Here is a 24,384-nt window from a genome sequence, read left to right on the forward strand (position 1 = left end):
TTGTAGGTGAGTCTTTGGTCCTGTTCAAGGGCCATTTGGTTTTTAGGCAGTACATTCCTAGCAAGAGGGCAGGTATGGAATTAAGTTGTATATGCTGTCTGAAAGTAGTACAGGATATATTTATAATTTCAGGTCTACACTGGTAGGGATTCCAGTATTGACCCCCCTGGTTGTCCGCCCACTTTTGGAGTTAGTGAGAAAATTGTGTGGGAACTTGGTAGATGACTGTTTAACAAAGGTCACCATTTGTATGTAGATAACTTCTACACTGAAGTTCAGTTATTCAAGAAATTGTTCAGAGCAAACACTGTTGCTTGTCGCACAATCCGCTCTAATCGGAAAGGCTATCCAAGAGAGCTTGTCTATAAAAACCTTGAGAAGGGACAGCGCAGTGCCTTGTGGAATGATGAGCTGCTAGCTCTGAAATTTGTAGACAGGAGGGATGTGTACGTGCTGACTACCATCCATGATGTGAGTACTTCACCTGTGGCTGTTTGGGGTCAAGTTGCTGAACTGTGCAAACCTGTGTCCATTTTAGACTACAATAAGCACATGGGTGGTGTTGATAGAGTAGATCAGAAGTTGGAACCTTGCACTGCTGCTCGTAAGTCTTACATTTGGTATAAGAAATTAGCGGTTCACCTATTCCACTTGGCGACTTTTAATGCTTTTGTTGTGTTCAGAAATAGTTCTCCAGAGTTAAGGATAACATATGTGAAACTTCAGGAGTCTGTCATAGCGAGCATTGTTGTGCTGGAACAGGCAAGAGTTCCTAGAGAAGCAATGGTGGAGGATGTGGCTAGATTGAAAGATCGTCACTTTGCTGAGCACATTCCACCCACGGCCAAAAAAGACTTCACTGCTAAGAGATGTAGAGTCTGTGCTTGAAGAGGTATCAGGAAGGAGACTAGGATGTACTGCCCTGATTGTCCTGTGTGTGGGTAGCTGTTACAGGAGCTACCACACACAGGAAAAGTATTGGGAAATACTGTGAGCGTAAACTGCTGTTTTATATTTTCATATGTTCAGTTTCACGGTTGGCATTACTGTCATGTATTCAGTTAGAGCTTTTGTGTTTGTAGTTTTGTACTTATTTATGATTAGTGGTGTCTTTGTTGTTTAAAAAAAAAATTGATGGCAGTGTGCATGGACTGGTGCTTGGCTGCAGTGCGCGTGGAGTGGCGCTTGGCTGGCGGTGTGTGTGGAGTGGCACTTGGCTGGTGGTGTGTGTGGAGTGGCGCTTCACTGGCAGCGTGCGTGGAGTGGCACTTGGCTGGTGGTGTGTGTGGAGTGGCGCTTGGCCGGCGGTGTGCGTGGGGTGGCGCTTGGCTGGCGGTGTGTGGGGGGTGGCGCTTGGCTGGCGGTGTGCGTGGAGTGGTTCTTGGCTGGCGATGCCAGCCAAACACCAGTCCACACACTCCCATCAGCTAGTGTGATTGCTGTATGAGGCATGTGGGCGTATGAAAGTGATGGGCCCTTGAATGGCACTGTCTGTTGATGCAAGTGTTAGAATGTGCTGGGCCTGCGGCTGGCGGCGTGAATGGTCTTGTGCATGTCATGTATGAAAAGTGTGTGAATGGACTGTAAAGTGGTTGGTGCCTTGACGTGGCTTTACAGCTCAAGAGCTGTGAGTTATTGGTTCAGTTTTTTGGTCTTTCAGTTATTAACAGTGCATTTCACTTTTGTGAAATCTCTTGTTAATTAAATTTGATCTACTGAACCATCACTCACCTTCGTGGCAAATCCAACCAGTATGTGTGGTAAAAATGACAAAACCTGCTCTGCTGTAATCAGGCATCGCAGCATACCTGTGAGACGCGAGGTGTCTCGGGTGGGACCCGGAAGATGAAGCATGCCACTAAATTGGTTTGTGGGTGAGGGGTCTTTTTAACATAATCGAAGTGCATTTCTTTTCACAATTTTAGTGTTTGGAACATCACAGAAGTATGTGGACACATCAAAATGATCTATGACAAAACTACCTGTGTTTGGTGGGCGGGGGGCACCTATGTTTTTGGTCCCAGGTGTGGCCTTCATTTAGGGAAACCTACCAATCCCAGACATTTTTTTTAACTAGACACCCCAAGGAGTCCAGGGAGGTGTGGCTTGCGCGTATCCCCCAACATGTTCTTCCCCATACTCCTCTGCAAACCTCAAAATTTGCTTAAAAATAATATGTTCCTCACTTTTCTTTGTAGGATCACCACTCCTACCACCCAGCATTCCCCTCAGTCTCCCAAGTAAACTGATACCTCACTTGTGTGGGTCCTCAAAGCAGAGTCAGCCTAAAGATGTATAAAAGAAAATAAAAATATGTGCTTATCAACTCGCTATGCTATCCCCTCAATCTCTACAGGTTTTTGGCCTTTTTCTGTTGCAGACACCTGGCCCACCCACACAAGTGAGGTATCATTTTTATCGGGAGACTTGGGGGAATACTGGGTGGAAGGAACTTTGCGGCTCCTCTCAGATTTCAGAACTTTCTAAACCTACCAAACATGTGCTTTTAAAAACTAGACATCAACAAAGGGATTGCAGTGCTAAAATCACCATCTTCCCAGCTTTCAGGAACAAGCAGACTTGAATCAGAAAACCACATTTTTAAACCACTTTTGGCATTTTACTGTGACATACCCGATTTTTACTATGTTTTGTGCTTTCAGCCTCCTTCCAGTTAGTGACAGAAATGGGTTTTGAAACCAATGCTGGATCCCGGACAGCTAAACATTTCTGAAAAGTAGACACACTTCTGAATTCAGAAAGGGGTCATTTGTGGAGCTCCTTCAAGGTTTTCCTACAATAAACAGCTAAAATAAATAAATATTGAAGTTGAGGTGAAAAAAAGAGCCATTTCTGTCCATGTTTTCTTCTATAACCTTTTCCAGCTATGACAGATTTTTGAGTCAACTGGACTCTTCTGGCTGCGGGGATATAGAGCTTGTAGCTTCATTAAGAACCCTAGGTTCCTAAGAGCCAATAAATGAGCTGCACCTTGCAATATATTTTCATTGTATACCGGGCATAGAGCAATTCATTTGGTGAAATATAAAGAGTGAAAAATAGGTATCAAGGAATCCCTTCTATTTCCAAAATGGGCGCAAGATAAGGTGTTGAGGAGCAGTGGGTATTTGCACATCTCTGAATTCTGGGGTCCCCATACTACCATGTGAATTCCAGGGCATTTTTCAAATAGACGTCTTTTTTACACACTGTCTTACATTTGGCAGGAAAAAGTGTGGAGAAAGACAAAGGGCAATAACACTTGTTCTTCTATTCTGTGTTCCCCCAAGTCTCCTGATAAAAATGGTACCTTACTTGTTTGGGTTGGCGTAATGCTTGCGACAGGAAATGCAACATGGACACATCACATTTATACATTGAAATCTGATTTGTTTTTTGGAAAGTGCCTAGCCGTGGATTTTGGCCTCTAGCTCAGCCGGCACCTAGGGAAACCTACCAAACCTGTGCATTTTTCAAAACTAAACACCTAGAGGAATCCATGATGGGGTGACCTGTGGGACTCTAATTAGGTTCTGTAACCCAGAATCCTTTGCAAACCTCCAAATTGGAAAAGAAAACACTTTTTTCTCACATTTCGTTGATAGAAAGTTCTGGCATCTGAGAGAAGCCACAAATTTCCTTCCACCCAGCATTCCCCCAAGTCTTCCAATGAAAATGGTACCTCACTTGTGGGGATAGGACTAGTGCCCGCAACAGGAAATGCCCCAAAACACAATGTGGAAACATCACATTTTCCCAAAGAAAACTGACCTGTGGATGTTGTCCTCTAGCTCAGCCGGGTACCTATGTAAACCTGCCAAACCTGTGCAATTTTGAAAACTAGACACCTAGGGGAACCCAGGATGGGGTGAATTGTGGGGCTCTCACCAGGTTCTGTTACTCAGAATACTTAGCAAACCTCCAAGTTTGGCAAAAAAACACTTTTTCCTCACATTTCGGTGATAGAAAGTTCTGGAATCTGAGAGGAGCCACAAATTTCCTTCCATCCAGCATTCCCCCAAATCTCCCGATAAAAATGGTACCCCACCTGTGTTGGTAGGCCTAGTGCCTGTGACAGGAAACACCCCAAAACACAACATGAACACCTCAGATTTTTTACATTGACAACTGAAGTGTTGTTTTAAAAGTGCCTAGCTGTGGATTTTGGTCTCTACCTCATCTGGCAGCAGGGAAAAACTAGGAAATCTAGACATTTCTGAAAACTAGACTCCTAGGGAAACCCATGATGGGGTAACTTGAGCGTTCTCAACAGGTTCTGTTAAACAGAAACCCTAAGTAAACCTTAAAATTTGGCCATAAAAAACACTTTTTCCTCACATTTCAGTGCTGCAAAGTTCTGGAATCTAAGGGGAGCCACAAACTTACTTATACCCAGCATTTCCTCACATCTCCTGATAAAAATGGTACCTCACTTGTGTGGGTAGGCCTAGTGCCCATGCAGGAAATGCTCCAAAACACTATGTGGACATATCAAAATGATCAAATGCAAAACTACCTGGTTTTTGCGGGGGGCACCTGCGTTTTTGGTCCTGGGCTCCCCAGCCATCTAGGGAAATCTACCAAACCCAGACATTTCTGAAAACTAGACACCTGAAGGATTCCAGGGAGGTGTGACTTGCGTGGATCCCCCAGTGTTTTCTTACCCAGAATCCACAGCAAACCTCAAATTTAGCTAGCAAAAAATATTTTTCCTACATTTCTGTGTGGGATCACTGAACCAGCACAAACTTCCTACCACCCAATGTTCCCCTCAGTCTCCCGATAAAAATGATACCTCACTTCTGTGGGTGGGCCAAGTGCCTGTGACAGGGAAGAGGCAAAAACAAGTTGAAATTGAGGGGGAACCAAAGCGGGTCCAAAACGGCAGTTTGGAAAAAAAAGTTTTTAGGTTGACAAGTGGGGCAGAAATTTTATTAGTATAGTTGCGACAATGTAGAGTGGTAGGAATTTTTTGGATTCCTACAGATTCCATCCCAAAAATATGGGAAAAATATGTGATTTCATGCAAAGTTGGAGGTTTGCAGGGCATTTTGGGTAAGAAAATGGTGCGGGGTGCATGTGAAGCACACCACCCTGGACTCACCCAGATGTTTAATTTTCAGATGTGTCTAGGTCTCATAGATCTTTCTACGAGAGAGTGTCCCAAAGTCCAAAAAGTGCAGCCCTCACCCAAATGTAAAACTGAAAACCAAAATAATCAAAAGTCCTCTTGCTTGCTGTTGGGATAAGATCTTTTAGTGTGCATGGGAGAGATGAAAGACTGTTACCCCCTTCAGTTTGGTTGGGGGCATAACAATGCCCGTACTAGTTGGTAGCCACCACCCCCCTTTTTTTTTTATTCCCTCGCGACTAGAAGGATTTTAGCAAATATTTTTGCTTCCATACTAAGCAAAAGGATGGGGTGGTAATTTTTTGGGTCTGAATGGTCCTTATCTTCTTTCAGAATTACCACAATGATGGCTTCAGCTGTGGTATCTGAAACCTTCCTTTGTTGAGCAAAACAGTCTAGTCTATTCTTGAGGTGGTCGATCAGTGAGTTTTGGAACGTTTTATAAAAAGAAGTGGGAAAAACATCAGGGCCCAGTGCCTTCCCAGATTTGATGGAGTGGATGGCATTCAGAATTTCTGCAGACTCAATGGGTTTATTCAGCTGGGATGTATCAGTCTCTGATTTCTTTTTAATACGTAGTGAGCGTAGGAACTTCTCACATTGAGATTTTTGGTCAGTGGTCTGGGGGTATGGAGATTGGCATAAAAGTCTCTAAAGATATGTAAGATCTTATTGGTTTTCTATTTCAGAGTTCCATTCAGGGCTTTAATGTGGGAGATGTTATTGGTTGTGTTTCTAAATTTGATTGTGGCAGCTAATGTTTGTCCTTCCCTATTAAGAAATAGAAGTTGTTTTGACTTCTGGGCATTTACCCATACGTAGGCCCTTTTATTGATGATGGTGTTGTATTTATATTTCAGTTGTTTAATCTCATTAACCTGTTCCCCGCCATGGACGTAATGGTTGTGTCCGTGGCTGCGGGGCTGAGGCGCCACGGACGTAACCGTTATGTCCTGGGACCGGCCCTCAGAGAAGCACTAGTGCTCCCACCAAGTGCTGCCCCTCCCCAACCCCCCCAGGTCAGGGTTGGAAGGTGATTCCCCTTCGACCACTGCCCCCCCCCATGACATCAGCACGCAATCGCGAGCTGACATCATTAGAGGGTGGCAGACGCCCTGGAAGCCATTTGCTTCCAGCGCGCATACGAGGAAGCAGGTGAGTTTTCCCTCTGGCCTGGGGGGGTGCACAGAAAGAGGCATTGGGGAGGAGGAAAGGCTTTTCCTTTCCCTCAATGTCTCTTTTAGCATTCCTAGTAGCAGGAATTCCACTAGGCACCAGGGATTTTGTTTATTGTGTGTGTGTTTTTTTCAGAAGGGGAGCGGCCCCTTGGGCAAGGGTCGCTCCCCTAAGGGGGCATAATATTTTTGGCCATTTCTGCCACCCTTGGGGCAGATCGGCTGTGTTTGTGTGTTTTTTTGTGCTGGGGCGGCCCATTGGGCAAGGTCACACCTAAGGGCAAAAAGCATTATTGGGCAGTTTTGCCCCCCTTTGGAGGCAGATCAACCTATTTTTTTTAGGCCCATCTGCCCCCAAGTGGGGCAGAATGCACTTAGCGCCAGGGATCATGTGTGTGTGTGTATGCCTCAAGAGTCACCAGGGATCATGTGTGTGTGTGCTTTGTGTGGAGGGCGGGCCCGTTGGGCAAGGGTCGCCCCCAAAGGAGGTAATATATTCCATGCCATTAGCCACCAAGACGCCAGGGATTTGTTTATCTTTCCTTTGTTTTTTTTGTGTTGGGGGCAAAGCACTGTTGGGCATTTTTTTTAGGCCCATATACCCCCGGGGGCAGAATCCACTTAGCGCCAGGGATCATGTGTTTGTGTGTATGCCGCAAGATTCGCCCCCCCAAAGGGGGCAATATATTTTATGCCATTTCTGCCTGCCCAGGGGCAGATTGGCCTATTTTGTTAGGCCTATCTGCGGGGCAGAAGCCACTAAGGCACCAGGGATATTTTAAAGTATTGTTTTGTGTGGGTGGCAGCCCCTTAGATTGTTCATAGGAAGGATCATGGCTAGCAGTAGGATGACTGCTCAGTAGTTGTTGGTGTGCTTTTTAAGTCATCTTCTGACCATGATTATGAGTCTGACTCTGCATCTGAGGCAGAGGACGAAGTGCAAGATTCTGGAAGTGAATTTTCTGTCAGAGAGGAATCGTCTGATGATGAAGCCACTCTCAATGCTGATGAAGTGCCTGTTTTAGAGGAAGACACTGATGTGTCAATGGTGCAGCAGCCAGCGGCTGAAAGGCTTCCCATTGGAAGACCTGAACTATGGGTTGCCCCAAACATGGGGCAGCCACAGTTGACCGCCTTTACTGGTCTCTCAAGGTGCAGAGTAAATACGGAAAACTTTTTGCCTTTCTTTGAGTTGTTTATGGACAATGTATTTTTGGAAGAGATTGTTGAGCAGACTAAGTTGCAGGCAGAGCAGTATTTGAGGGACAACACTGCCAGACTTAGGCCACACTCTAGAGCTATGCAGTGGATTCCCACAAATCTGAAAGAGTTGAAAAAGTTCTTGGGTTTAACTTTTTTGATGGGGCTGATAAGGAAGCCATCACTGTCTTTATATTGGTCTACTAGTCCCTTGATGGCAACTGCTATATTTCCTGCAACCATGAGTCGTAACCGGTTTGAGCTTCTTCTTCGGATGTTGCATTTTGTTGATAATGCTTTAGCCTTGCCACAAGATCACCCTGATTGGTTTTCAGAGATCTATGTTCCAGGCAAAGAAATATTTGTAGGTGAGTCTTTGGTCCTGTTCAAGGGCCATTTGGTTTTTAGGCAGTACATTCCTAGCAAGAGGGCAGGTATGGAATTAAGTTGTATATGCTGTCTGAAAGTAGTACAGGATATATTTATAATTTCAGGTCTACACTGGTAGGGATTCCAGTATTGACCCCCCTGGTTGTCCGCCCACTTTTGGAGTTAGTGAGAAAATTGTGTGGGAACTTGGTAGATGACTGTTTAACAAAGGTCACCATTTGTATGTAGATAACTTCTACACTGAAGTTCAGTTATTCAAGAAATTGTTCAGAGCAAACACTGTTGCTTGTCGCACAATCCGCTCTAATCGGAAAGGCTATCCAAGAGAGCTTGTCTATAAAAACCTTGAGAAGGGACAGCGCAGTGCCTTGTGGAATGATGAGCTGCTAGCTCTGAAATTTGTAGACAGGAGGGATGTGTACGTGCTGACTACCATCCATGATGTGAGTACTTCACCTGTGGCTGTTTGGGGTCAAGTTGCTGAACTGTGCAAACCTGTGTCCATTTTAGACTACAATAAGCACATGGGTGGTGTTGATAGAGTAGATCAGAAGTTGGAACCTTACACTGCTGCTCGTAAGTCTTACATTTGGTATAAGAAATTAGCGGTTCACCTGTTCCACTTGGCGACTTTTAATGCTTTTGTTGTGTTCAGAAATAGTTCTCCAGAGTTAAGGATAACATATGTGAAACTTCAGGAGTCTGTCATAGCGAGCATTGTTGTGCTGGAACAGGCAAGAGTTCCTAGAGAAGCAATGGTGGAGGATGTGGCTAGATTGAAAGATCGTCACTTTGCTGAGCACATTCCACCCACGGCCAAAAAAGACTTCACTGCTAAGAGATGTAGAGTCTGTGCTTGAAGAGGTATCAGGAAGGAGACTAGGATGTACTGCCCTGATTGTCCTGTGTGTGGGTAGCTGTTACAGGAGCTACCACACACAGGAAAAGTATTGGGAAATACCGTGAGCGTAAACTGCTGTTTTATATTTTCATATGTTCAGTTTCACGGTTGGCATTACTGTCATGTATTCAGTTAGAGCTTTTGTGTTTGTAGTTTTGTACTTATTTCTGATTAGTGGTTTCTTTGTTGTTTAAAAAAAAAATTGATGGCAGTGTGCATGGACTGGTGCTTGGCTGCAGTGCGCGTGGAGTGGCGCTTGGCTGGCGGTGTGTGTGGAGTGGCACTTGGCTGGTGGTGTGTGTGGAGTGGCGCTTCACTGGCAGCGTGCGTGGAGTGGCACTTGGCTGGTGGTGTGTGTGGAGTGGCGCTTGGCCGGCGGTGTGCGTGGGGTGGCGCTTGGCTGGCGGTGTGTGGGGGGTGGCGCTTGGCTGACGGTGTGCGTGGAGTGGTTCTTGGCTGGCGATGCCAGCCAAACACCAGTCCACACACTCCCATCAGCTAGTGTGATTGCTGTATGAGGCATGTGGGCGTATGAAAGTGATGGGCCCTTGAATGGCACTGTCTGTTGATGCAAGTGTTAGAATGTGCTGGGCCTGCGGCTGGCGGCGTGAATGGTCTTGTGCATGTCATGTATGAAAAGTGTGTGAATGGACTGTAAAGTGGTTGGTGCCTTGACGTGGCTTTACAGCTCAAGAGCTGTGAGTTATTGGTTCAGTTTTTTGGTCTTTCAGTTATTAACAGTGCATTTCACTTTTGTGAAATCTCTTGTTAATTAAATTTGATCTACTGAACCATCACTCACCCTCGTGGCAAATCCAACCAGTATGTGTGGTAAAAATGACAAAACCTGCTCTGCTGTAATCAGGCATCGCAGCATACCTGTGAGACGCGAGGTGTCTCGGGTGGGACCCGGAAGATGAAGCATGCCACTAAATTGGTTTGTGGGTGAGGGGTCTTTTTAACATAATCGAAGTGCATTTCTTTTCACAATTTTAGTGTTTGGAACATCACAGAAGTAAGTGGACACATCAAAATGATCTATGACAAAACTACCTGTGTTTGGTGGGCGGGGGGCACCTATGTTTTTGGTCCCAGGTGTGGCCTTCATTTAGGGAAACCTACCAATCCCAGACATTTTTTTTAACTAGACACCCCAAGGAGTCCAGGGAGGTGTGGCTTGCGCGTATCCCCCAACATGTTCTTCCCCATACTCCTCTGCAAACCTCAAAATTTGCTTAAAAATAATATGTTCCTCACTTTTCTTTGTAGGATCACCACTCCTACCACCCAGCATTCCCCTCAGTCTCCCAAGTAAACTGATACCTCACTTGTGTGGGTCCCCAAAGCAGAGTCAGCCTAAAGATGTATAAAAGAAAAGAAAAATATGTGCTTATCAACTCGCTATGCTATCCCCTCAATCTCTACAGGTTTTTGGCCTTTTTCTGTTGCAGACACCTGGCCCACCCACACAAGTGAGGTATCATTTTTATCGGGAGACTTGGGGGAATACTGGGTGGAAGGAACTTTGCGGCTCCTCTCAGATTTCAGAACATTCTAAACCTACCAAACCTGTGCTTTTAAAAACTAGACATCAACAAAGGGTTTGCAGTGCTAAAATCACCATCTTCCCAGCTTTCAGGAACAAGCAGACTTGAATCAGAAAACCACATTTTTAAACCACTTTTGGCATTTTACTGTGACATACCCGATTTTTACTATGTTTTGTGCTTTCAGCCTCCTTCCAGTTAGTGACAGAAATGGGTTTTGAAACCAATGCTGGATCCCGGACAGCTAAACATTTCTGAAAAGTAGACACACTTCTGAATTCAGCAAGGGGTCATTTGTGGAGCTACTTCAAGAGGTTTTCCTACAAAAAACAGCAAAAATAAATAAATAAATATTGAAGTTGAGGTGAAAAAAAGAGCAATTTCTGTCCATGTTTTCTTCTATAACCTTTTCCAGCTATGACAGATTTTTGAGTCAACTGGACTCTTCTGGCTGCGGGGATATAGGGCTTGTAGCTTCATTAAGAACCCTAGGTTCCTAAGAGCCAATAAATGAGCTGCACCTTGCAATATATTTTCATTGTATACCGGGCATAGAGCAATTCATTTGGTGAAATATAAAGAGTGAAAAATAGGTATCAAGGAATCCCTTCTATTTCCAAAATGGGCGCAAGATAAGGTGTTGAGGAGCAGTGGGTATTTGCACATCTCTGAATTCTGGGGTCCCCATACTACCATGTGAATTCCAGGGCATTTTTCAAATAGACGTCTTTTTTACACACTGTCTTACATTTGGCAGGAAAAAGTGTGGAGAAAGACAAAGGGCAATAACACTTGTTCTTCTATTCTGTGTTCCCCCAAGTCTCCTGATAAAAATGGTACCTTACTTGTTTGGGTTGGCGTAATGCCCGCAACAGGAAATGCATCATGGACACATCACATTTATACATTGAAATCTGATTTGTTTTTTGGAAAGTGCCTAGCTGTGGATTTTGGCCTCTAGCTCAGCCGGCACCTAGGGAAACCTACCAAACCTGTGCATTTTTCAAAACTAAACACCTAGAGGAATCCATGATGGGGTGACCTGTGGGACTCTAATTAGGTTCTGTAACCCAGAATCCTTTGCAAACCTCCAAATTGGAAAAGAAAACACTTTTTTCTCACATTTCGTTGATAGAAAGTTCTGGCATCTGAGAGAAGCCACAAATTTCCTTCCACCCAGCATTCCCCCAAGTCTTCCAATGAAAAAGGTACCTCACTTGTGGGGATAGGACTAGTGCCCGCAACAGGAAATGCCCCAAAACACAAAGTGGAAACATCACATTTTCCCAAAGAAAACTGACCTGTGGATGTTGTCCTCTAGCTCAGCCGGTACCTATGGAAACCTGCCAAACCTGTGCAATTTTGAAAACTAGACACCTAGGGGAACCCAGGATGGGGTGAATTGTGGGGCTCTCACCAGGTTCTGTTACTCAGAATACTTAGCAAACCTCCAAGTTTGGCAAAAAACACTTTTTCCTCACATTTCGGTGATAGAAAGTTCTGGAATCTGAGAGGAGCCACAAATTTCCTTCCATCCAGCATTCCCCCAAATCTCCCGATACAAATGGTACCCCACCTGTGTTGGTAGGCCTAGTGCCTGTGACAGGAAACACCCAAAACACAACATTAACACCTCAGATTTTTTACATTGACAACTGAAGTGTTGTTTTAAAAGTGCCTAGCTGTGGATTTTGGTCTCTACCTCATCTGGCAGCAGGGAAAAACTAGGAAATCTAGACATTTCTGAAAACTAGACTCCTAGGGAAACCCATGATGGGGTAACTTGAGCGTTCTCAACAGGTTCTGTTAAACAGAAACCCTAAGTAAACCTTAAAATTTGGCCAAACAAAACACATTTTCCTCACATTTCAGTGCTGCAAAGTTCTGGAATCTAAGGGGAGCCACAAACTTACTTATACCCAGCATTTCCTCACATCTCCTGATAAAAATGGTACCTCACTTGTGTGGGTAGGCCTAGTGCCCATGCAGGAAATGCTCCAAAACACTATGTGGACATATCAAAATGATCAAATGCAAAACTACCTGTTTTTGCGGGGGGCACCTGCGTTTTTGGTCCTGGGCTCAGCAGCCATCTAGGGAAACCTACCAAACCCAGACATTTCTGAAAACTGGACACCTGAAGGATTCCAGGGAGGTGTGACTTGCGTGGATCCCCCAGTGTTTTCTTACCCAGAATCCACAGCAAACCTCAAATTTAGATAGCAAAAATTATTTTTCCTACATTTCTGTGTGGGATCACTGAACCAGCACAAACTTCCTACCACCCAATGTTCCCCTCAGTCTCCCGATAAAAATGATACCTCACTTGTGTGGGTGGGCCAAGTGCCTGTGACAGGGAAGAGGCAAAAACAAGTTGAAATTGAGGGGGAACCAAAGCGGGTCCAAAACGGCAGTTTGGAAAAAAAAGTTTTTAGGTTGACAAGTGGGGCAGAAATTTTATTAGTATAGTTGCGACAATGTTGAGTGGTAGGAATTTTTTGGATTCCTACAGATTCCATCCCAAAAATATGGGGAAAATATGTGATTTCATGCAAAGTTGGAGGTTTGCAGGGCATTTTGGGTAAGAAAATGGTGCGGGGTGCATGTGAAGCACACCACCCTGGACTCACCCAGATGTTTAATTTTCAGATGTGTCTAGGTCTCATAGATTTTTCTACGAGAGAGTGTCCCAAATTCCAAAAAGTGCAGCCCTCACCATTCCAAGTGGGACGATCTTCAGATTTTGGTCTCATGGACCAAATGTAAAACCGAAAACTAAAATAATCAAAAGTCCTCTTGCTTGCTGTTGGGATAAGATCTTTTAGTGTGCATGGGAGAGATGAAAGACTGTTACCCCCTTCAGTTTGGTTGGGGGCATAACAATGCCCGTACTAGTTGGTAGCCACCACCCCCCTTTTTTTTTTATTCCCTCGCAACTAGAAGGCTTTCTGACCCCCGGGGGAGAGGATCCAAAGTAACAGCCCCATCTGTCCATCTGACGGCAGAACAACTTTGTCCCCATTTGTTTGGGGTGGGGGTATGGCAATACCCTCACCCTCTTTTTTGAGAAAAATGTCCTCCCTGGTGTCTGGTGGGCTTTCTGCCCCTTTAGGGGCAGATGGACCTTACAAAAATAGGCCAATCTGCCCCCAAGGGGGGCAGAAATGGCCAACAGTAATGTGCCCCCCATGGGGAGCGACCCTTGCCCAAGGGGCTGCCCCCCCCCAAACAAAACACACATACACCAATCCCTGGTGCCTAAGTGGTTTCTGCCACCCCCAGGTGGCAGATCTGCCTAATAGAAATAGGCAGATCTGCCCACAAAGGGGGAATAAATGGCCTAAAATCTATTGGCCCCAGGGGGGCAACCCTTGCCTAAGGGGTTGCTCCCCACGTGTAAAAACATAGAAAAACAAATGATTAAAATAAGCCGAACTGCTCCCAGAGGGGGCAGAAAAGGCATAATAAAAAATTGCCCCCCAGGGGAGTGACCCTTCTCCAAGGAGTTGCTCCCTTTCATTGTAAGTATAAAAATCCTTGTTGTATCGTGGGCATTTCTGCAGCCCGATCGATTTACGATCGGGCTGCAGAAATACTCAGAAATGCAAAGAAAGACATAAAAGGAAAAGAAAGGCCTTTCCTTTCCTTTCATGTCTCTCTGCCCACATCCATGCCCTGATCGGAAGAGAAATGCTTTCATTTCTCTTCCACTTGCGGTGGGAGCTCAGCTCAGATGGGGGTGGCCTCTGATGAGGTCAGCGCGTGATCGCATGCTGACTTCATCAGAGGTCACTGGGGGATGGGCGGGTGTGGAAGGGGAAGTGATTCCCTTTCCATCCCTGCCGAGGAGGGGGTGGGAGGCCCATTGCTCCCCCCGTGGCCGGTTGCAGGACGAGCTAGTCTTACCCTCAGCACATGGTAACCGGGGCCGACTGCGAGTCCAGCTCGTCCAGGGCACCCAAGGGGTTGAACCATTCTGTGACTCTGGCTGTTTGTGGATTCCCTGTCTGGGTCAGTTTGACAGTTGGGCTATTTGCACCTCTCTCTAGACAGCGACGCAAAGGGAGCTGGGGTGTACCCTGCATATCCTGATGAGCCATCTGTGCTAGGAGGGAGAGGAGGAATGGTCACTTACACCTGAATGGGCTGTGCCTGCCCTCACACAATGCAATCTCCAACCCCCTAGTGCATGTCTGGGGCCTGGCCTGGGCAAGGCAGAATTTCACAAACAAGAGAGACTTTCCTTTGAAGTAAGCCTACTTCAAAGGTCAAAATGGGTATAAGAAGGGCACCCAAAACCACAGACTTTAGATCACTTCTGGAAATCAAGAGGAACCTCTGCCTGGAGAAGAGCTGAAGAGCTGAGGAGAAGTGCTGCCCTGCCTGTGACTGTGCTTTGTGGAGCTATCCTGCAGTTGCTGCTTCTGCCTGGTGAAAGGTGACAAAGACTGGACTTTGTTGTGCATTCCTGCTTGTGAAGAAATCTCCATGGGCTTGAACTGAGCTTGCCTCCTGTTGTTGAAGTCTCAGGGCGATCAAAGACTTCCCCTGCCAGCACCTGGACTCTCTGCTGAAACTTCTGCCCTGCCAAGTGGTGCCCTATCCAGTTCCTGGGGCCTTGACAGGTGAAGCTGGCAGACCAAGATTGAAAATCCACGCATAGAACGCCGTGCGGGGAAATTCACAATGCAACCTCCAAGACACGGCTAAAGAAACGTCACGCTGCCGGCTCCGTGGCTGAAATCGACGCACCGCCTGCAGCTTGGTTGGAAGATCAAAGCGCGTGTCTGGAGAAATGATGCGCCACAATGCAACCCACACAGCGTGGTTTTGCTGATACCATGAGGCAGGATTTTCGACGCAAACCTTGCTGGGTGCGGAAAAATCACGCGATGCTTGCCCAGACCCGAGTGCTGCCTGGATCGACGCATCGCTCTCCTGCAGAGAGGAAAAACGATCCACGTCGACCCGACTGGAGAAGGAGAAACGGCGCACGATCTCGTTTGCGGGTGAGAAATTGACACATCAATAACCTTTTTCGGCGCATACTCGCCCGTGCATGTCATTTTGACGCTACCCAGGTACTTTTCAACGCTAACAGTGTTTTTACTGTCTACTAACGGATTTAAGACTCTTTTGCTTTTAAAATTAATAACTTGACTTGTGTATGTTGGATTTTTGTCATTTCGGTCTTGTTTTGTTTAGATAAATATCTTCTATTTTTCTAAACCTGTGTTGTGCCATTTTGTAGTGTTTTCACTGAGTTACTATGTGCGTTGGTGCAAATACTTTACACCTATACTCGGAAGTTAAGCCTGCCTGCTTTTGCCAAGCTACCAAGGGGGTGAGCAAGGGTTAACTGAGGGTGATTCTCCTTTACCCTGACTAGAGTGAGGGTCCTTGCTTGGACAGGGGGTAACCTGACTGCAAACCAAAGACCCCATTTCTAACAAACCCACAAGCCCTATATATCCCCAGAACCAGAAGAGTCTAGCAGACATAACTGTATATTGCTTTAAAAAATCTGACATGGCAGGAAAAAGTTACAGAGTAAAATGTGGAGAGTAATGGCTGTTTTTTTCACCTCAATTTCAATATTTGTTTTATTTTAGCTGTTATTTGTGTAGGAAAACCTTGTAGGATCTACACAAAAAAACCCTTGGTGAATTCAGAATTTTGTCTACGTTTCAGAAATGTTTAACTTTCCGGGATCCAGCATTGGTTTCACACCCATTTCTGTCACTAACTGGAAGAAGGCCAAAAGCACAAACAATAGTAAAAATGGGGTATGTCCCAGTAAAATGCCAAAATTGTGTTAAAAAATGTGGTTTTCTGATTCAAGTCTTCCTGTTCCTGCAAGCTGGGAAGATGGTGATTTAAGCATGGCAAACCCTTTGTTGATGCCATTTTCAGGGAAAAAATCCCAAGCCTTCTTCTGCAGCCCTTTTTTCCCGTTTTTTGGAAAAAAACGAAATAACGAAACAAACTCTGGGTACCTCTAGAATCCCTAGGATGTTGAAAAAAAGGACGCAAATTTGGCGTGGGTAGCTTATGTGGACAAAACATTATGTGGGTCTAAGTGCGAACTGCCCCAAATAGCCAAAAATGGCTCAGCACCTGAGGGGAAAAAGGCCTGGCAGCGAAGGGGTTAAGAGTGTCTTTGTTCTTCAATTGTCTGAACATTGATTCTTTACTTTTCATATCTGTAGCTAGCTTTTTAAGGGTCTCCTTAATCTGATAATTTTTATTGGACATGTGTTTGATTATCTATCCTCTCATTGAACATTTAAAGGCATTACTCAAGACAACAGGCGAGGAGACAGAATGTATGTTTTTTTTAAAGAAGAGAACTATCTCTTTGTTAAGGTCTGTTATATCGTCTGGTTTATCTAGAATTTCTTCATTCATGCACCAGAGTCTATTTTACCTTTAGTGGCTGTTATATGGATGGACATGGAGATTGCAGCAGGATCAGATACCAAAATGGGGTGAATTGGAGAAGAGGGTCAGAGACCAGAAGATAATCAATGAGGGAGAAACTAGAGTGTGGGGCAAAGAAGGAAGTAAAATCATTACTGGTGGGATTGTGGAGTTTTCAGACATCCCTAGGGCAATGTGTGTGACAGAGGTTATTCATTTGTTTATGTGATATGGGGGTTCTAAATTGGAATGCAGAGTTGCGATCTAAGATGGGGTCCATTGGTCGATTGAATTCTTCTCCTATGATCAATTTGGAGTGAGGCAGTTTTTCTGTTAATTTCTTATTAAAATAGGCCCAGAATATAATGTCATCAGCATTAGGGGCATAAATGTTCATTATATATATGTCCTGGCTTCCAGTGCTCAGTGTAGTAAGTAACCAACTTCCCAGATAAGATGAAATCACTGACCAGAATTCTTCGAGATGAGAGTGAGTGCCCCCATTTTCTTCCCCAAAGCTTCTTAGCACTCTACTTCTGCTACCCACCCTCTCCTCATAGACAATGCTTCTCTAAAACCAATTTTTGTTTCTTGAAGAAGCACCACATTGCCTGCCAGGCTCTTACAGTTGTCCAATATCTTCGTTCTTTTAATAAGATGGTTTAGTTCCTTAGGGGCATATTTAAAAGCCCTGAGCTCCACCTTAGCGCTTTTTTGGCACTTTTAATGCCTGCTCACAGAAGGAGTTAAAAGGGGGCATACCATTTTTTACAATGGGCTCCTCTGTACTCTGCAGGAGTAGCACCAAAAGTTTGGCACTACTCCTGCAGAGTACATCAATGGCATAAAACAAAATGACGCTATTGCCTCCTACCCTGCGCCATGGTGCGGCATATTTTAAATATGGCGCACACATGGTGGAGGTAGGGGGATGCTAAGGGGCACAAGGAAAGCGGCGCTGCACTGTGTGCAGTGGCACTTTCCATAAATCTGCCCCTTACTATTTAGGGATATTACATTAATGGATGTCATGAGTATATGTTGTGATGGTTGTTGGCGGGCCTGGTCCGGATCCTTGGAGATGGGATAGGGTCAACCCATAGACTATATGAATGTGCCGTTGGGCACACTTCTGCACCGCAGGAGAGCATAGTTTGGGGGTGTAGGAGATAGGGAGGAGGGTGATGGGGTTGAACAACAATTATTACAACAGACGGTATTGGTGCCAAATGGGCTGCTGTTGCGCTCTTTCCCACCATGGGGAGTCTGTAGGAGACAGTGTTCGTGGTGGGGGGGAGAAAATGAGGAGGAACATGGCAAAAAGCCCTTTTTGAGACCCGTCCTACAATCTAGGGAGGCGTTCTTGCATGACCTTGGATGAGGAGGGAGAGCAAAAAGCAGCTGTTGGTCCTCATCTATGAAATGGAGGAAGGGACAACGGGACCCTTAGTTAGATGGTGAATTCTGGGTCTAATGGATATCATATGCCCCCCCCTTTTATGGGTATAGGTGTAAGTATTATGCCTTAGTCATGATAACGCCAATGTAGTTGATAATGTCACGCACAATCTACCTATGAGGACAGTAAGTAGTAAGAGAGCTTGATTCAGTTGAGCTATGACTAGTGTAGTAGGAATACCTGGGAATGAGGTTAGTTAGAAAGCATAGGACTATTGTTATCCCTTAATCCTTCTCAATCCCTCAAACCATTGCAATAAATAGAAATTACAAAGAAAACGTAATCATGGTACAATAACAGAGCATTAGACATGCAGCCCATTAGATATGTTCCTAAATTATGAAGCTGAACTCTTAAGGGTGAACTCCTAAGGCATAAAATAGCAACAGACATGTTATGCAAAGCATTAGATATGTTCCTTTTTATGGAGGTGAACTCCTCAGGATAAACGCCTAAGGCCTCAAATGGTAAAGAACATGTTTGTGAAATGTAATTGCCATAGCAACATGATTATTAGATATTGAACAGTATTCAAATCAAATCATTAACATTTATAAAGCGCGCTACTCACCCGTGCGGGTCTCAAGGCGCTGGGGAAAAAGGGGGGTTATCGCTGCTCGAACAGCCAGGTTTTTAAGAGTCTCCGGAAAGCGGAGTGGTCCTGGGTGGTCCTGAGGCTGGTGGGGAGGGAGTTCCAGGTCTTGGCCGCCAGGAAGGAGAAGGATCTCCCACCCGCCGTGGAGCGGCGGATGCGAGGGACAGCAGCGAGTGCGAGGCCAGAGGAGCGGAGGAGGCGGGTGGGGACGTAGAAGTTGAGGCGTCTGTTGAGGTATTCCGGTCCCTTGTTGTGGAGGGCTTTGTGTGCGTGGGTGAGAAGTCGGAAGGTGATCCTTTTGCTGACTGGGAGCCAATGCAGGTGTCTCAGGTGTGCGGAGATGTGGCTGCTGCGGGGTACGTCGAGGATGAGGCGGGCCAAGACGTTTTGAATGCGTTGCAGGCGATTTTGGAGTTTGGCTGTGGTCCCGGCGTAGAGGGTGTTGCCGTAGTCCAGGCGGCTCGTGACGAGGGCGTGGGTCACGGTTTTTCTGGTGTCGGCGGGGATCCAGCGGAAGATCTTGCGGAGCATGCGGAGGGTGAGGAAGCAGGCGGAGGACACGGCGTTGACTTGCTTGGTCATGGTGAGAAGAGGGTCCAAGATGAAGCCGAGGTTGCGGGCGTGGTCTGTGGGGGTCGGTGCGGTGCCGAGGGCCGTGGGCCACCAGGAGTCGTCCCAGGCGGACGGGGTGTTGCCGAGGATGAGGACTTCCGTTTTTTCAGAGTTCAGCTTTAGGCGGCTGAGCCTCATCCAATCTGCGACGTCCTTCATACCCTCTTGTAGGTTGGTCTTGGCGCTGGCGGGGTCCTTGGTGAGGGAGAGTATAAGTTGGGTGTCGTCGGCATAGGAGGTGATGATGATGTCGTGCTTGCGTACAATGTTGGCGAGGGGGCTCATGTAGACATTGAAGAGTGTCGGGCTGAGCGATGAGCCTTTAGGTACACCGCAGATGATCTCGGTGGGTTCTGAGCGAAACGGAGGGAGGTAATCTCTTTGGGAACAGTTTGCGAGGAAGGAGGCGATCCAGTCCAGGGCCTGTCCTTGGATCCCGGTGGAGCGGAGGCGGGTGATTAGGGTGCGGTGACAGACGGTGTCCAGGGCAGCCGAGAGGTCGAGAAGAATGAGGGCGACTGTTTCACCGTTGTCCATCAGGGTTCTGATGTCGTCTGTGACTGAGATGAGGGCGGTTTCAGTGCTGTGGTTGGTTCGGAATCCGGTTTGTGAGGGGTCGAGCAGGTTGTTGTCTTCCAGGAAGGTGGTCAGCTGTTTGTTGACGGTCTTCTCTATTACTTTGGCTGGGAAAGGCAGAAGAGAGATGGGGCGGAAGTTTTTCAGGTCGCTCGGGTCAGCCGTAGGTTTCTTTAGTAGGGCGTTGACTTTGGCGTGTTTCCAGCATTCGGGGAAGGTAGCAGAAGAAAAGGAAGAGTTGATGACGGTCTGGAGGTGTGGGGCGATGATGTCGTCGGCTTTGTTAAAGATGAAGTGCGGGCAGGGGTCCGAAGGGGCGCCGGAGTGGATAGAGTTCATGATGGATTTGGTTTCTTCCGTGTTGATGTGGGTCCAGTTGTTGAGGGTGATGGCCGGGGATGCGGGTTCGGTGGTGTTTGGTTGGGTCTGGTGTCCGAAGCTGTCGTGGAGGTCGCTGATCTTGCGATGGAAGAAAGTGGCGAGGGATTCGCACAAATCCTGTGAGGGCGTGACGGCGTTGGCGTTGGCGCTGGGGTTGGAGAACTCCTTGACGATGCTGAAGAGTTCTCTGCTGTTGTGGCTGTTTTTGTCCAGTCTGTCGATGAAAAAGTTCCTTTTGGCAGCGCGGATCAGGTGGTGGTGTTCGCGGGTAGCGTTCTTGAGGGCGGTCATGTTGTCAGCGGTGTGGTCCTTGCGCCAGGCTTTCTCAAGGGCGCGACAAGTTTTCTTTGATTCTTTGAGCGTGTCAGAGAACCAGAGAGGTTTTTTGGTGTTGGTCTGTCGATGCGTGCGTTTGAGGGGAGCAAGGTTGTCTGCGCAGTTGGAGATCCAGTATGTGAGGTTGAGGGCTGCGTCGTTGGGGTCGGTGGTGAGGGTGGGTTGGTTGGCGGCGAGTGCGGAGAGGAGTTGCTCTTCAGGGATCTTGTTCCACTGTCGACGAGGGATGGGTTGAGTGCGGAGGTGGTGGGTCTCGCGTCGGAATGTGAAGTGGACGCAGCTGTGGTCAGTCCAGTGTAGGGCGGAGGTGTGGCTGAAGAAGACGTGTTTGCTGGCGGAGAAGATAGGGTCGAGCGTGTGTCCGGCAATGTGGGTGGCGGTGTTCACCAGTTGTTTGAGGCCGAGGTTGGCGAGGTTGGCGAGCAGGGTGGTGGTGTTGGGGTCGTTGTTTTGTTCCAGATGGAAGTTGAGGTCGTCTAGGAGGATGTAGTCCGGTGAGGCGAGGGCGTGCGGGGAGATGAAGTCGGCGATGGCGTCGCTGAAAGGGGCGCGTGGTCCGGGAGGATGGTAGACGAGGGATCCTCTGAGGGTGGTCCTTGGGTCGGTGCGAATCTGAAAATGCAGATGTTCAGCGGCGAGAGGGGTGTCTTCGGTGGAGGTGGTGACGCTGATGGAGTCTTTGAAGACGATGGCGATACCTCCTCCTGCTTGGTTGGTCCGGTCTTTCCTGGAGATCTTGTAGCCTTCGGGGATGGCGGTGGCGATGTCTGGAGCAGAGGAGGCATTCATCCAGGTCTCCGTGATGAAGGCGACGTCCAGTGCTGTGGAGTCCAGGAGGTCCCATAGTTCAACGGCGTGTTTGTGGACGGAGCGAGCGTTGACTAGGATGCACTTGAGGTGGTTGATGGCGCGTGGGCTTGTGGTCGTGGTAGTTGCGTGGTGGAAGATGCGTTTGCAGGAGTTGCAGGCGAAGGGTCCATGGGTGCGTTTGGGGTGAGCTTGGAAGCAGGTGTTGGAGCGTCCTGGGTTGAGGGCTTGGAGGGTGGTGGGCTCGTAGTGGATCAGCGGGGCTTGGGAGAGCTGGGGACCAGGGGTCGTGGCGCTGGGCGCGGGCCAGGCGCGGACGGGCGCAGACGGGCTTGCCTCTGGCGCGGTCACACAGCGTCCGCCATATGAGGTAGGAGGGGGGGAGGGGTCAGCTGGGGGCGAATGGGAGCTGGGGGGCGGGGGCGTGCAGGAGGTCGCGGCGGGAAAGCGCGAGGGAGGGGGGGACAGGTAGAGTGAGAAGAGCTGGGGGAGGTGGGTTTAAGGGTGGAGGGGGGTGAGTGTTAGGAGGTTTAGGAGATTAGGGAGAAAGATAGGAGTAGGGTTGTGAAGATAGGGGAGGGGGGGTTGTAGAGGTGGGTGAGGGTGAGAGGTAGAGTGAGAGGATAGGAAGATAGGTAATAGAGGGGGTGGCGGGAGGGGGGGAGAGATAGAGAAATAGATAGAGAAAATAGATAGATAGAGAAATCGATAGATAGAGAAATAGATAGAGAGATAGGAAGATAGGAGGAGGTGGAGAGTGAGGGAGTTAGATAGTGGGATAGAGAGATAGAGAGATAGGTAGATAGGAGGAGTGAGGGAGGTAGATAGTGAACAGGTTAGATAGGGGAGATAGAGAGGGGGATGCGAGTGAGGGAGGGGGATGAGGCAGGAGCAGGAGGGCAGGCGCGGGGAGAAGAAGACGGAGGAGGCAGAAGAGCCGAAGGCAGAAGATAGAAGACAGAAGACCAGAAGAACGGAAGAACAGAAGAACAGAAGAACAGAAGAACAGAAGACCGGAAGACCAGAAGAACACAGAAGAACACAGAAGAACACAGAAGAACACAGAAGAAGATACAGAAGAAGATACAGAAAACGAAGAACAGAGGGCAGAAGACCACAGAAGAAGATGAGGAAGAAGAGAGGCGACAGGAGAGGCTGAGAAGCACACAGAAGAAGAGAGAAGACGGGGAAAAGAAGAGTACAGAAGAAGATTACAGACGAGGAGCGAGGAGGAAGAACAGAGAAGAAGAAAAGAAGAAAAGAAGCAGGAGAGAGGGTGAGTAGCGCGGGGCAGAGCGAGGGGCTGGGAGGTGGGGGGTACTTACTGTGAGGTGGGTCTCAGGAACTCAGGAACCTGGAGGAGCTGGAGGAGCTGCAGCGGCAGGGGGAGCGACCTACCCTTGGGTCAAGGGTCGCTACCACTGTCGCGCAGCGTCTGCCATATGAGGTAGGAGGGGGGGGAGGGGTCAGCTGGGGGCGAATGGGAGCTGGGGGGCGGGGGCGTGCAGGAGGTCGCGGCGGGAAAGCGCGAGGGAGGGGGGGACAGGTAGAGTGAGAAGAGCTGGGGGAGGGGGGTTTAAGGGTGGAGGGGGGTGAGTGTTAGGAGGTTTAGGAGATTAGGGAGAAAGATAGGAGTAGGGTTGTGAAGATAGGGGAGGGGGGGTTGTAGAGGTGGGTGAGGGTGAGAGGTAGAGTGAGAGGATAGGAAGATAGGTAATAGAGAGGGGTGGCGGGAGGGGGGGTGAGATAGAGAAATAGATAGAGAAAATAGATAGATAGAGAAATCGATAGATAGAGAAATAGATAGAGAGATAGGAAGATAGGAGGAGGTGGAGAGTGAGGGAGTTAGATAGTGGGATAGAGAGATAGAGAGATAGGTAGATAGGAGGAGTGAGGGAGGTAGATAGTGAACGGGTTAGATAGGGGAGATAAAGAGGGGGATGCGAGTGAGGGAGGGGGATGAGGCAGGAGCAGGAGGGCAGGCGCGGGGAGAAGAAGACGGAGGAGGCAGAAGAGCCGAAGGCAGAAGGCAGAAGATAGAAGAATGGAAGAACAGAAGAACAGAAGAACAGAAGAACAGAAGAACAGAAGACCGGAAGACCGGAAGAACGGAAGAACAGAAGAAAGGAAGACCGGAAGAACACAGAAGAACACAGAAGAACACAGAAGAAGATACAGAAAACGAAGAACAGAGGGCAGAAGACCACAGAAGAAGATGAGGAAGAAGAGAGGCGACAGGAGAGGCTGAGAAGCACACAGAAGAAGAGAGAAGAAGAGAGAAGACGGGGAAAAGAAGAGTACAGAAGAAGATTACAGACGAGGAGCGAGGAGGAAGAACAGAGAAGAAGAAAAGAAGAAAAGAAGCAGGAGAGAGGGTGAGTAGCGCGGGGCAGAGCGAGGGGCTGGGAGGTGGGGGGTACTTACTGTGAGGTGGGTCTCAGGAACCTGGAGGAGCTGGAGGAGCTTCAGCGGCAGGGGGAGCGACCTACCCTTGGTCAACAAGTATTAGTAACACTGACAGGATATGTCAATGGTTGTAGCATAAGGAAACCTTAAAGTGAACAGTCATGGGGGAGCATGGCATGCTGAGTCTTTTGTAAAAGACTCCACATCCATACGTGTCTCCGATTTTTTGCCAAGCAATGTAGCAAGGTCTGCCGGATGTGAAAAGAGTTTGGTCTGGCCTCTGTAGGTGATGAGTAACTTGGATGGTCCGGCAAAAGAAAATGGGATCTTCATCATCATGAGCCATTTCCTTATTGATAGAAAGCCCTTCCAGTGAATTATTATTTCCTTTGCATAGTCTTGTGAAATAGAGATTCTCTGGTTCTGCCACATGACCACCTTGATCTTC

Source organism: Pleurodeles waltl, chromosome 2_2 (genome assembly GCF_031143425.1).
Source record: "Pleurodeles waltl isolate 20211129_DDA chromosome 2_2, aPleWal1.hap1.20221129, whole genome shotgun sequence".
Lineage (NCBI taxonomy): Eukaryota > Metazoa > Chordata > Amphibia > Caudata > Salamandridae > Pleurodeles > Pleurodeles waltl.